This window comes from Marmota flaviventris, chromosome 1 (assembly GCF_047511675.1).
Source record: "Marmota flaviventris isolate mMarFla1 chromosome 1, mMarFla1.hap1, whole genome shotgun sequence".
Classification (NCBI taxonomy): domain Eukaryota; kingdom Metazoa; phylum Chordata; class Mammalia; order Rodentia; family Sciuridae; genus Marmota; species Marmota flaviventris.
Window position 1 is genome coordinate 120,176,147 of NC_092498.1, and position 13,701 is coordinate 120,189,847.

At 37.3% G+C, this 13,701-nt stretch overlaps 1 long non-coding RNA gene across 1 annotated transcript in view; it reads right to left on the reverse strand.

The window, feature by feature from the left end:
- The window catches only part of LOC114106507 (uncharacterized), a 100,996-nt gene that overhangs the window by 56,197 nt on the left and 31,098 nt on the right, over positions 1-13,701 (reverse strand). The window contains exons 5-8 of the long non-coding RNA XR_003585203.2: positions 11,079-11,155; positions 10,644-10,845; positions 8,994-9,021; positions 4,708-4,869 (exon numbers count right to left, since the gene is read on the reverse strand). This is a non-coding gene — a long non-coding RNA (uncharacterized lncRNA). The remainder of the gene's footprint in view (positions 1-4,707; positions 4,870-8,993; positions 9,022-10,643; positions 10,846-11,078; positions 11,156-13,701) is intronic.

The following is a 13,701-nucleotide window of genomic DNA, read 5'->3' on the forward strand; positions in this document are numbered from 1 at the left end:
AGGCCCAGCAAGGTTGTAGCTTTGCACCATCATAAAAATAAAAGAATTAAAACTGATTACACCACAAAGCTCCAGTCATATAGTCAAGAAAATATTAAGAACACAGTCTGCACTGACACTTGCACCATAGGGTGCAGTATCACCGAGTCCATTGCTGTTTTTTTTTTTTTTTAATTGTAGTAAAATATACATAACAAAATGTACTGCTTTAACCAATTTTGATTGTATAAGTCAGTAACATTAGGTACATCCACACTGTTGTGTAATCATCACCCTAAATACTTTATCACTATAATTAACCTATGCAATTGTGTTTTAATTCTTACATTTTTTGGGGGAAAACAAAACAGACATCATCTTGTTATCAGAAAAAAAGGGCATAAACGATAGCGTATGCATATACCTAAGCAACAAAGATGAAAAACTGCTCTCAAACCTAAAATCCTCATAGCCAGCAGAACAAGTAATGCTACTTGTTCTGTTCTAGCTGCTTGTGAGAGAATTTAACCCAATAGGAAACAAACTCTGAGTATGAGGGCAAAGGGCACAGGCTATAGGTGCAGTGGATCCGGACAGATTCACAGGGTACCTAAAGAATACAGGGCATGACTAGACATTCAAAAGATCATTCCTCACAGTTCTCTTTTTTGTCTTATGCACTTAGCACTGTCCTTGGCATTCAACCCTCGACTATAGTAAGCAACTCATTCCAGGGGACTGTAATGGAAATTTTCCAGATCTTAATTTTTTTCATTCTTCTCCCCTTATGTTCTTTATTTTTAATTGACTTGATATTAATCATGCTAAACAGTACAAGCTGAATCAAATCTCTTTGATTCAGTAGGTAAACCATAACCTTAAAATAACCTCAGGGCAGTTTCAAAACAAACACTCTGAAGAAAAAAAAACAACGGCTAAACTTTCAGGGTTTGAACTAAGAACTATTCACAAATTAGCAAGCAGACATAATTCAGGACAGGAGGATCTTAAATATCCAAGGATTCATGTGAGAAGGTATTGCATCACTGTGATCCTCTTGTCCTTTAGTGTCACTGTGTCAAGAGTACTGCCCATACTCCACCACGGTCCTCCTCATCCTCAGGGTGGTTTTGAGACACAAGGCTTAAAAGGAAAAATAGTAAGTCTTTCTCCATCTGGCTGAGGCTTATTCCTACAAAAGTCATTTGCTTTTCATCCACACAGATGTAGAAAATGAGAAACAGAAGAGGCAATGCTTTCTTTTGAGGGGAAGTTTTATAGAAGAATCTAGTCTTGGTTAAAAAGTCTAGAAGTTAGCATATTTTTCTGTTATCAAACCAAACAGCAGCAGACTAGACCCTAGTGGTGCTGACAGCACCTAGATTTTACATGCCACATTGAGTAGCCTGATGCCTCATCCTTTGAGGAAGAACATTCTGGAGTAAGTATTAACAGGTTAAGAGAGACTGGAAACATTTGTACATTGTTGGGGGCTAGTACAACCACATTTGTACTGCAGGCTAGTACAACCACTCTGGAAAGAAGTTTGGAGAGTCCTCAACAAATTAGGGATGGAACCCTATCCCACTCCTGGGTATTTTCCCCAAAGATCCAGAATCGTCATACTATAGCAACATAGCCACATCAATGTTTATAGCAGCACAATTCACAATAGCTAAATTATGGAAGCAACCCACATGTCTGTCAACAGATGAATGGATTGAAAAATTGTGATATATGTATACAGTGGAGTTATACTCAGCCATTAAAAAAATGAAATTACGGCATTTGCTGGTATATGGATGGAAATGGAAATATTATGCTAGCTGAAATTAGCCAAACTCAGAAACTCAAAGGTTGAATGTTTTCTCTCATATGGGGAAGTTAGAATTAAAAAAGGGGGGGAGGGAAGGATAAGATGACATAAAGAACCAATCAAGTACAAATTAATAGACAAGTGAAACAAGTGTAGTAGACGGGTATAAGGGGAGATTGGTACAAGGGCAACATGTGAAATCCCATCTCATGTATACATAAAGTTTTCTTAAAATTAAAAAATAAAAGTTCCAGGAGGCCAGGGCTGAATTTTGTTCATATATTTTCAGTTGCACCTGGTAAAATGCTATGCCCATAGCAGTTATTCAAAATATATTAACTGAGGGCTGAGGCTGTAGCTCAGAGGTAGAATGCTTGCTAGCCTGTGCAAGGTTGAATTGAATGCAGGAAAGAGGAAAATAATTAAGAATCAAAAAGACAAGAATTCGAGAGAGTAAAAATTGTGCTGCAAAGGACATAAAGCTAAGGCAATACTCTTGAATTCAAAATGATATTCAGTGCTATGAATGAACTGTTCAGCTCTGAGACAGTCACATAGTGGCAGGCAGCACAGGAGTGGTGAGGAGATGATAATGGCAGAAGCTGAAAGGATCTTCATTAGGAATAATGCAGAGGGAATGGCAGAACAGCTTCATGCTAGAAAGAGGCAAGACTTTGACTCAGGTCACTCAAAGTTAGACCTCAACTCTTTCTTTTGGCAGCTGCATGATCTCAAGGACCAAACCTCTCCTAGTCTCAGTTTTTGCAACTAGAAAGAGACAATGCCCCATCTAGGAATTCCTGTGTTCATGCTAGAAACACCCTGTGGGCTGCCAGGAAGATAGTGATATCACATCCTAAAGTGGAACAAATTATATTCCATACATGTCTGCTTATGTCAAAATGAACCCCAATATTATATATAACAATAGTGCATTAATAAAAACATTAAAAATAAATTAGATGTGCTTCAGTTATTTGTTTTTATCCTGCATAGCACTCTTTACAATCTGATTAAATACATACTTGTGATTTATTAGTTTAAATCAATCTTTCCCAATAGACTCTGATCCCAAAGGGAAAGGCCAATGCTGTTCTATTCTCTAGTGGAACAGGGCATGGCTCACACTGGGGAGTCTGTGACAAGTGAGCAGCCCAAACTTAGTTATGATGACAACTTTTCCAGAAATTATAATAATAACGGCACCATTTCTGTTATTACAGAAATAGGAGAGATTACATTTATTTAAGGAGAAAATAAACAGAAAGGGTATAGTCAGGCAAGTTGCCTCTAGTCAACTAGACTTGACATAAGGTTCAAGAATCAGTGAGAATCAGCACTGGACACAAGAGTAATTACAGACCCATGGGGGACATAGACCACCTATTCCAGAAAGCAGCTGATAGGCAGACTCAATAGGGCCATAACACAGGTGAGTTCATTCCATGTTCTTGGGTTAGAGAACAAAATCCTTTCAGAGTCTGGTGAGGCCTAAGTCTCCTAACACTTTTGACTGTACTCTAGCTCACTCCTGTGCTCCGTCACACTAGCCTTCTTTTTGGTTCCCAGTGTCAAAATGCCTCCCATAACAGGGCCTTTGCACATACCGATCCTTCTGCCTCCATGTTCTTCCCTTCAATTCCTACCCTCCTCTCCCAACCTGTTTCTCCTAATAACCTTTGCAATACTTCAGGTCTACAAACATCACCTCCTCCACAAAGCTGTCCCTGACTTTCCAGACCAGACCAGATGATAATTAAAGTTTCACAGACTCTTGAATATCACAACATGTAATTTTTTTCATAGCTTGACTAAGTTATTTTTCCTCATTGGGCTATAAATCCCCCCTCTGAGTAGGAGCTTCAAAGACAGTTGAATGAACAGTAAATGTATGAATGCATAAATGAAATCATATACTTATTGACCCACATTGCTGCATTCTATGCACACAGTTTCCATTGTGGAGGATAAAAAGATGAAAATAGTCTTGACACTCAAAAAGCCTAACGTGTCTGAAATATGAATAGAAGACAATGTACAATAGATGTCCGAAGGAGCTTTCAACAAAAATCCAGAGGGAGTCCAAAGCTTTAGCTATAAACAGTGGGGCCTAAAATGACCACTAGGCCCCACTAACAAGGTCACACTTCTCTGATCAGTGATCAGAGCAGCACTAATGAAGCCCAAAATGATCTGAGTTTTTGTATTGGGTGGTTAGGGGAGTGGAGGTCTCCTTAGCAACAATGAGGAAGTAAGAGACAAAGTTTATTGACTGATCTAGGAAGTGATCACTGCTTTCTGATTCCTAGGATCCTCACTTAATTTCCTCTGCTAGACTTATTTTAGAAAAGCTCTTCATAGTCTGGCTCATATTCAGTTAAGAGTGCTACTGATCCTTTGTTCTTAGCCTCTGTCACTAACAAATGGCCTATTATTGCTTCAAGTCACCAAGCTTTAATAACAAAGAAGAGAAAGATAAACCCAGAATAGAAAACAAACAAACAAACAAAAAAACAAACAGGAAAAAAAATTGAGGTTTAGGCAGTATCTAGAAACCACAGTGTGATAGGTACTGCACTAAAAATAATTAAATATCAATTTCTGGTTTAGAATATTCATGATATACTTTTGACAGCTCAGTATTGGCTTTGCTGCCTGCTACTTCTAGGTACTATACAAGTCACGTATACTACTCCTAAACTTTGGAATCTACCTTGAAAGGAGAGCTGTAACTTAAAGAGAATGTTTAAGTTTAATTAGTACTTGAGAGATTTTATTCCTCATATGAATAAAACTGACAAAAATAATTTGTCTTGAAAATTATTGTTCCTAAATTTATCTATTCCCTATCATCTTGGAAACCCAATCCCACAAATTTAGGAGAAAAGAATAAATATAAGGAGAGCACTCACCTCCACTATAGAGTGGGCTACTGCTCAGTGGGGTGGGATAGTCAGGTTGGGTTTCTGTGCTTTGGGCTGCACTATGATTGGGTAACTCTACAGGAGGCACTGGCAAATGAACACTTCACACATTTGCTGGGCAGTCATCGACTCACACCGTCTTCATCTCTCCTGAAAAAACAAATGAAAGCACACATGAATGTGCTTGGCCTGGGGCAGTAACACTTGAGAGTCCATTCTGCTGTCTTCTCCTTTGCTTCATACTGGATAATCATTCTATGGCAATTCATAAAATTAACAATTTGTAAATCAGCCTTGGGACAAACAATCAGATCAAAGGGCTGGAAATAGAAGGCAGATAATATTTCTATGCCCAAAAGAATAATCTTAGAAAAGATTAAGTGTGCCTAAAATAAATGCAATAGGAAACATGAGGAGAAACTGACTTGAAAGAATGAACAGTTCTTATATCATGAAAGTTCCCAAATGTAAAAGGAGGACACAGGTTTGAAACTCTGGTATTCAAATACATATGTTTGGATGTGCCCTGAACCCTGTCAAACAAAGCTGAGTGCCTTTACTTTGACATAACCTGCCCATGTCTGGTTCCAGAAGGAGACTGTAGCAGCCTTCCGTGTAGTCATTCTGCAGGTCCTGGTGGGTAGGAAAGTAGTTGGTGGTGAGGGGGGCATGTCAGAGCACTGAGAGACTTTTATTCCACTCCAACTGTGAAACAGAAGTCTGACACTCACTACAGGGGGAGCAGACAGTGTCAGAACTTCCTTGCAAACTGGGTTGGGAGGAGTATGTGTGGTCACCATGGCAAGTTTAGGATATGAAGGCAAGAGACAGGAAAAGAATGGGAAAAACTATTCATGGTAAAAAGTGATAAAATTGCCAGGATAGGGAGGGAAAAAAGGAAAATGGTGATGGAGGGAGAAAGAGAAAGAAACAGCGCACAAGCTTCTCCAATCCCATCATGCAAGTAGGATTCACAGCTGATATTTTCATTTTCTGCTGATCATGAACTATAGTCACAATGCCAGTTAGGTTATTGTAGGGCAGGAAGGATTACATGTCCAAGCAAATCAACATTCTGAAAACAGATGAAAGGCTCAGGCCAGAGTCTCTCAAGGGGACTGCAGAGTGGTTGGGTGGGGAAAAAGCTTAGTCTGATTTGAGAGCAAAATAGCACATAGTACCAGAAATAAGAAATACTTTCAAAACTTCAAGACTAAGTAACAGATCTAAAGAGGCAGGAGGAAAATCCAAGGAAGGAAAATTATGAGACTGGAGCATTAAGAGACAGAGTTTGACAATCCAGAAATGAAAAGTGATCACCAGAGTAGGAGCAACCACATGGGTCTGACTGGAATTGTCTGCTCTTCAGTTAAATAGCATTTCTGAATCTTGGAGATTGCTAACATTTAGAACCAGATAATTCTTGGTTGTGGAGGGCTGTTCTGGACATTGTACAATATTGAGCATCATCACTGTTTTCTCTTCACTAAGTGCCAGTGCCTCCCTCTAGTGGCAAAAAAGAGAAATGTCTGCAGGTACTGCCATAAAGTCCCCAGAGAGCAAAATTTTACCTAATAAGAATCAGGGGGAGATAGGGAGGGCAGCAGAATACAACTGACACTAGGATTGCTGTATATATACACATGGATGTATAACCAATGTGATCTTGGAATTTGTACACATGGAAAAATGAGAATTCATACCCTATTTGAAACAAATGTATGTCAAGATCATTGTACTGTCTTGAGAAACTAATAAAAAAAAAAAAAAGAATCACTGAAAGTTATAAAGCAGTGCTATGATTTGGATGCAAGTTTTCCTTCAAGGGTTTGTGTGTTGGGGGTTGGTCCTCAGTGTGGGGAGAGAAGTGTGGAACCTTTAAGAGGTTCCTAATGGGAAGTGATTAGAAAGGATTAGGTGGGACTCTGAGGTAGTTCTCGAACAGCTCTTGGTAGTTCTGGCCCCTCCCCATGCTCTGGTTCTTGTCTCTTCACATGATTATCCCTTTCACAGGTTATTTCATTGTTATGCCACCCACCACCATATGATGTATCCAGAGGGCATTCATCAGAGCTGGCATCATGCAGCTTGAAATTTCAGCCTTCCAAACTGTGAACTAAATAAACAACTTTTTTAAAATTGATTTTTAAAAAATATATGACAGCGGAATGCATTACGATTCATATTACACATATAGAGCATATTTTTCATATCTCTGGTTGTATATAAAGTATGTTCACACCAATTCGTGTCTTCGTACATATACTTTGGATAATGATGTTCATCACATTCCACCATCATTACTAAATAAACATCTTCATTAAGTTATTCCACCTCAGGTACTTCATTATAGTAATGAAAAACAGGCTAATTCAGGCTGCTGTCTATTTAAGCAAGGATTATTTTAATCTTTAAGTATAGATAGCTTTAAATGAAGATTATTTTTAAATCTCTGTAAGAGAAGCAATATGGAACACCATGCCTTTTCCTCTGAGTCCTGAGTGAGGCATGCATACATCTTATATTTGTATAGTGATTACAGCTCACAACCTGGTGTTACCCCTGTTGCCTCATTTGCCCTCACGTCACCCTCACAGGGATGAGGAACACCTGTATGTTCTAAGTCACAGTAAACTGTCCCAAGAAACACTGGGTTAGGATCACCTTCATGGTCTACGCAGGTCTTGTTAACTCATTAATACTTTTGGGAATTCAAAACATAGCACAGAATAACTAAACTTATTTTTGCTTCCTGGTTGACCCAAGGAAAGAACAAAAAGACCTGATCAAAGCCATAGCAGGGAAGCTAGAAACAGAAGTCCACTATATCTTCATGCCCTTGTAGGTAATGCTGGCCCTCATTAGCCTCCTGAATATTATAAAAATCTGGAGAAATTCTTTTTGCTGGGCACAAAGAGAACTCAAATGTCTGGTCCCAAAATCCCACGATAAGAAAGCCTTCAGATTCTTAATTTAATTACTTTCTGTACTGGGAGGAAGAAAACATGGTATCTTGTCTAAACCCAGTACATTCCAGTTCTGAAAAAGAAGGCCCCCGAGGAACTCCTAGTTCAGAAAAACTAAATAGGTAATAAGACCTAGTGCTGAAATTATAGAAAAACAGGGTCATCTATTCACAGATAGCTCTACCTTCTGGAGAATAATCAATTTGCCTACTACTGCTTACTTTGGAAAATATATTCCAGGTATATGAAAGGAAAGAAGAAATACACCTACTGCCATTCATATACACTATCACTTGAAATCATTATTCAAATCAAAATATGTAATGTGTCTACAGAGCCATTAAAAATCACTAACCATGTCCTAAAGAAATAGTGAAAGGATTAAGTTAATCATAAATGAGGACAAAGAGACTCAGTGATGTATCCATTGGTCACAGAAAGTGAAACAAAGTTGATCAGGTGGCAGGATTTTTTTCTATTTTGTGATTGTAGATATTTTAGATGTTCTCTTACTTTGCAGGTATTAAAGAGACAAAAATGGTCAAAATGAGTGCGAACTAGTCAAATATTTTCAATTATAAGTGAGTAATAGATTCCAGGAAAAGCCTATTATTTCTTTCCATTTTTTTTTTTCAGAGATATCATAAGGCATTTAAGGGTTCATACCAACTCTAGACTGACATGAGAGCCTCTATGGAAATCTCTTACCATAGGGCTTCCTCTTGCGTTCATCCTTTGACTATCTCATACACCCTAGCATCCCCCTCCTACTAGTCAGTTGCCCCCTCTTATTTGGATCTGAGGAGGTAGAAAAACTGTCTTCTACAACTTATTCTGAGTCCTAGGATTCATACCTATGGAAAGACAAAAAAACAAAAACAAAAAACAGCTTGTCTGAATGAAGGTCATTCTGCAAAAGAGTTCTGACAGGTATGGATGAAAAAACTCCAATTCAAACTAAAATGATAAATTGGAACCAAGTGCCAATTCTAGGCTGAGTATTTCAAATGGCACAAAAGAATCAATCAAAGACAAAATGAACAATTTAAAACTTGGGAATGAATCACAACTTTACTCTGAGGTTATTAATACCGTTATTTCCACAATGAGTCTTTTGGCAAAGTAATCTGCTACTTATTTTAAGAAAATAGACAAATTCAAAGTTATTTCAACTAATTAGAACAATCTTTAGCAAATTTAAAATGACCTATTTAAATTTAGTCCACTCATAATTCATCTTTATCTATCAGAATTATTCTTCCCCAAATCATGGCTTTCTAGAATATGACATAAGACATCAAAACTCACCATTTTAACAGAATAACAATGACTCTACCTGTAAATGAAAAGAGAAACATTCTTTGAAATGCAACTTACTCACAAAAAGGTAACAGAATTAATTTTAAAATACACACAATAGTACTTTAAATGCCATTCACAAAACATACATATTTACTAGAAAATTATGCCATAAAAAGAACTGCAATGATTCTCAGCAAAATGTCAACAGTGGCTATCTCCAGGAATGAAGCTGGAGAGGGTAGCAAGTAAAAGAAAACTTTGCTTCCACCTCTAATTACACCTGTCATTTGAATCTTTTACATCAATAACAAATATTCACAAATGTCTGTGAAATCTTTGAAAAAACAAGCTATGACTTGGGAGAAAGCAGTTGTAAATCACATTATCTGGCAAAGGACTTGGATCCAGAATATACAAAGAACCCTCAAAACTCAAGATCAAGAAAACTAACAACCCAATGAGTTAAAGGACAAAAGATTTGAACAGATACTTCATCAAACAGATGAAGGTGAATGAGCACATAAAAAGATGCTCAACATCATTAGTCATTAGAGAAACAGCAAATTAAAAGTACTACACACCTAAATGAATGATTAAATGACTGATCATAGCAAGTGCTGACAAAGATGTGGAGCAACTGAAATTCTTATGTATTGCTGGTAGGAATACTAAATGATATACCACTTTAGAAAACTGTTTTTAACATTTAACATTTGGCCTACCATTCCCACTTTTAGGAGTTTACACAAAAGAAATGAAAACTCATGCTCATAAAAAAGTTTGTTGATAAAAAAGTATGTCCAAGTTTAAAGCAGCTTTATTCATAGTTGCCAAAACCTGAATACAAATGATCTGGTGAAGGGATAATCTGCAGTGGAGTCACACAATGGAACACGACTGGGTAATAAAAAGTAATGAACCACTGATACACGCACAATTTGGATGAATCTCAAATGTATTAGCTGAGTGAAAGCCACACTCAAAGGGCTACACACTGTATAGTTCCACGTATATGCTGGAAAATATAAAATGAGAGGGACAGAGAGCAGATCTGTAGTTTTTAGGGGATCAGAGAGGGATTAGATAAAAAGAGGCACCAGGAGAGTATTCTAAGTGGTGATGGAAATATTCTGCATTTTGATGTATTTTTTTCATCAGTATATGATTTTATTAAATCTGTCAAACTCATAGAACTATATACTAAGAGTGAATTTAAAATACATAAATTTCTCTAAATTTAAAAGGTGATATTGCTTGGCCCAAAAAAATTAGACTTTATGCCATTGAAGATATATTTACTGTCAGACAAATACAGTATATCATTTCATCAAACACATATCATGGAATCAATATAAAATATATATTAAATATTTTCTACAGATTAAGAAAATGAAAGCACTTAGTAAAGTAGTACACATCTGTACTGTCAGCTATTCAGGAGGCTGAGGAAGGAGGATCATTCAAGAACAGACCAGGCAATTTAGTGAGACTTTTTGTCCCCAAATGATTTTTTTTTTAAAGGGCCAGGCAAGTCTTTTAGTGGCAGAGCACTTGCCTAGCATGCATAAAGCCCTGGGCTTAATCCTTATTACCACAATAAAAAGAAAAAACAATTCAGAAAAAGAAAATTAGGTTCAGAGAAGTGAAGTAACTTACCGAAAGTCACACAGTAAGTAGGTGTGACCTGCAGTTTACTCAACTGTACAGATATTCTGTTTCATTATTAACCATCTGAAACACCAGGCTTTAGCTGCTGAATGTTATAGTGTCTGGCTGAACACATGTAATCCCAGTGACTCAGGAGACTATGGTAGGAGGATTGCAAGTTCAAGGCCAGTCTCACCAGCACAGTAAGACCCTGTGTCAAAATAAAAAAATTTAAAAAAGGATGAGAATGTAGTTCAGTGGCAGAGCACTTCTGGGTTCAAGCCTCAGTACCACACACACACACATACACACACACACACACACACACACAAGAAAATGCTATTTGTTTTTTGTCAAGAGCCAAAAGCCACACAACATCTATTTCCATATAAACATAAAGCATGACTAAACTAAAACAAAGAAGTTTCGCATGGTGGCACACACCTGAAATTCTAGAGACTCAGGAAGCTGAGGCAGAAGGATCCCAAGTTCCAGGCCAGCTTTGGCAACTTAGCAAGACCCTGTCTCAAAAATAAAATAAAAAGAACTGAGGATACAGCTCAGAGGTAGAGTGCTCCTGAGTTCAAGTCCCAGTATCTGCCCCCTATATATAAAAATAAATAAATAAAAATATAAATAAATAAATAAGTAAATAAAGCAGCAGCAATGACGTAGATTTTCTTGTTTGACCTAAGAAATAGTATGGAGGCAATTATAAAATTGGCATTCCCAAAATTCTGGGTAATAAGAAGACTATTAAATAATCACTTGCCAGGTTTGGTTGGTGAATTTGACCATTAGACTACTTCTTTTTTTTAAATAAAATATTTTTCAGTTGTTGATGGACTTTTATTTTATTCATTTATTTATATGATGTGCTGAGAATCAAACCCAGTGCCTTACACATGCTCTACCACTGAGCCACAACCCAGCTCCTAGACCACTTCTTTTTTAAACTTAAGAAAATACAACCAAGCTACTTGCATAAGGCAACTGAAATTGTTATACTAATAAATAGTTTAAATGGGTCAGGGGCTGTAGCTTGGTGAAAGAATGCTTGCCTAGCATGTGTGAGGTCCTAGTCAATTCCCAGCACTGTAAATAAATAGAGTTCAATCTATCAGAGCAGCTTTGGCTCCCAGGTCAAAATCTAACTTGTAAAATTAAAAACAATAAAGAGTGAAAAAAAAAGTTGACCCATGCTGTGTTTAATACACACACACACACACACTACTTAAAAAGGAAGTTTTAGAAAAACATATTTTAAGGGCTTCTTGGAAGCTTTACAATTTTCTTACAGCCTAAGCCCAAGATAATGTTTCTCAAGCTGGCTCTGCTTGTACAGGAAGAACCCCAACAACCTGAGATGTCTTTAAGACATGGTTCAGACAGCTCTGTTCCAATTTGACTTTTGAGAATGAAGCCTCACTCTCAAAGTTCAAAGCCAAACAGTCGATGCCAAGAAAAGCCATTTCAGTTCTCTTTTGACATGTGTTCAGAGTTGAGAAGTGTGAACATGTTCTATGATTGTGAACCTCAAGGTCAAAAAGGACAGTCAGTACAGGAACTCTGATACTGGTTCCAGGCCTACATCTAGAAGCCAGTGATTGGAGCAAGTCATTTCTATTCTCTGGGATTCAGGGATGGCACTTACTCATAGAAAACATGACTTGGCCTAGATGAATGACTCAGAGGCTCAGTGTGTTATCATCTAATTTTTTTCACTCTTTTAAAAATTTGGTCTTTTTAGATATATATGACAATAGAGTGTTTTGACATATAATATATACATGGAGTATAATGTATTCTAATTAGGATCTTATGACTATATATACTATAGAGTTTCACTGGTTGTGTATTCATGTATGAACAAAGGAAAGTTAGGTCCAATTCATTCTACTGTCTTTCCTATTCCTATCCCCCTTCCCTTCCCTTCATTCCCCTTTGTCTAATCCAATAAATTTCTATTCTTCCCTCATCTCTTCTCCCTTATTGTGTGTTAGCATCCACATATCTGAACATTTGGCCTTTGGTTTTTTGGGGATTGGCTTATTTCACTTAGCTTAATAGTCTCTAGTTCCATCCATTTACCAGAAAATGCCATAATTTCATTATTCTTTTTGGCTGAGTAATCTTCCATTGTGTATATATACCAAATTTTTTTCATCCATTCATCTGTTGAAGGACACCCCCATGTTGGATCCATGGTTTAGCTATTGAAGATTGAGCTGCTATAAACACTGATGTGGCAGTGTCACTGCAGTATGTCGATTTTTAAGTCCTTTGGATATATACCAAGGAGTGGGATAACTGGGTCAAATGGTGGTTCCATTCTAAGTTTTCTGTGTAATCTCTGTACTGCTTTCCACAGGGGTTGCATCAATGTGCAGTGCCACCAGCAATGCACGAGTGTACCTTTTCCCCCACATCCTTGCCAACACCTGTTGTTCCTTGTATCCTTGATAATTGCCATTCTGACTGGAGTGAGATAGAATCTCAGTGTAGTTTTAATTTGCATTTCTCTAATTGCTAGAGATGTTGAACATTTTTTCATATATTTGTTAATTGACTGTATTTCTTCTGTAAAGTACCTGTTTAGCTCCTTTGCCCATTTGTTGACTGGGTTATTTGTTTTTTGGTGTTAAGTTTTCTATGTCCTTTATATATCCTGGAAATTAATGCTCTGAGGCGCAGGTGGCAAAGATTTTTCTCCCATTCTGTAGGCTCTCTCTTCACATTCTTGATTGTTTCCTTTGTTGTGAAGAAGCTTTTAGTTTGTTACCATCCCATTTATTGATTCTTAATTTTACTTCTTTGCATTAAGAGTCTTGTTGAGGAAGTTAGTTTTGAAGCCAACATGATGGGGAGCTGGGCCTACATTTTCTTCTAGTAGGTGCAGGGTCTCGGGTCTAATGTCTAGGTCCTTTATCCACTTTGAGTTTTATGCAGAGTGAGAGATAGGGATTAAATTTCATTCTGCTACATATGCATTTCCAGCTTTTCCAGCACCATTTGTTGAAGAGGTTATTTTTTTCTCCATTGTCCATCTACTTTTTACTTTAGCTCT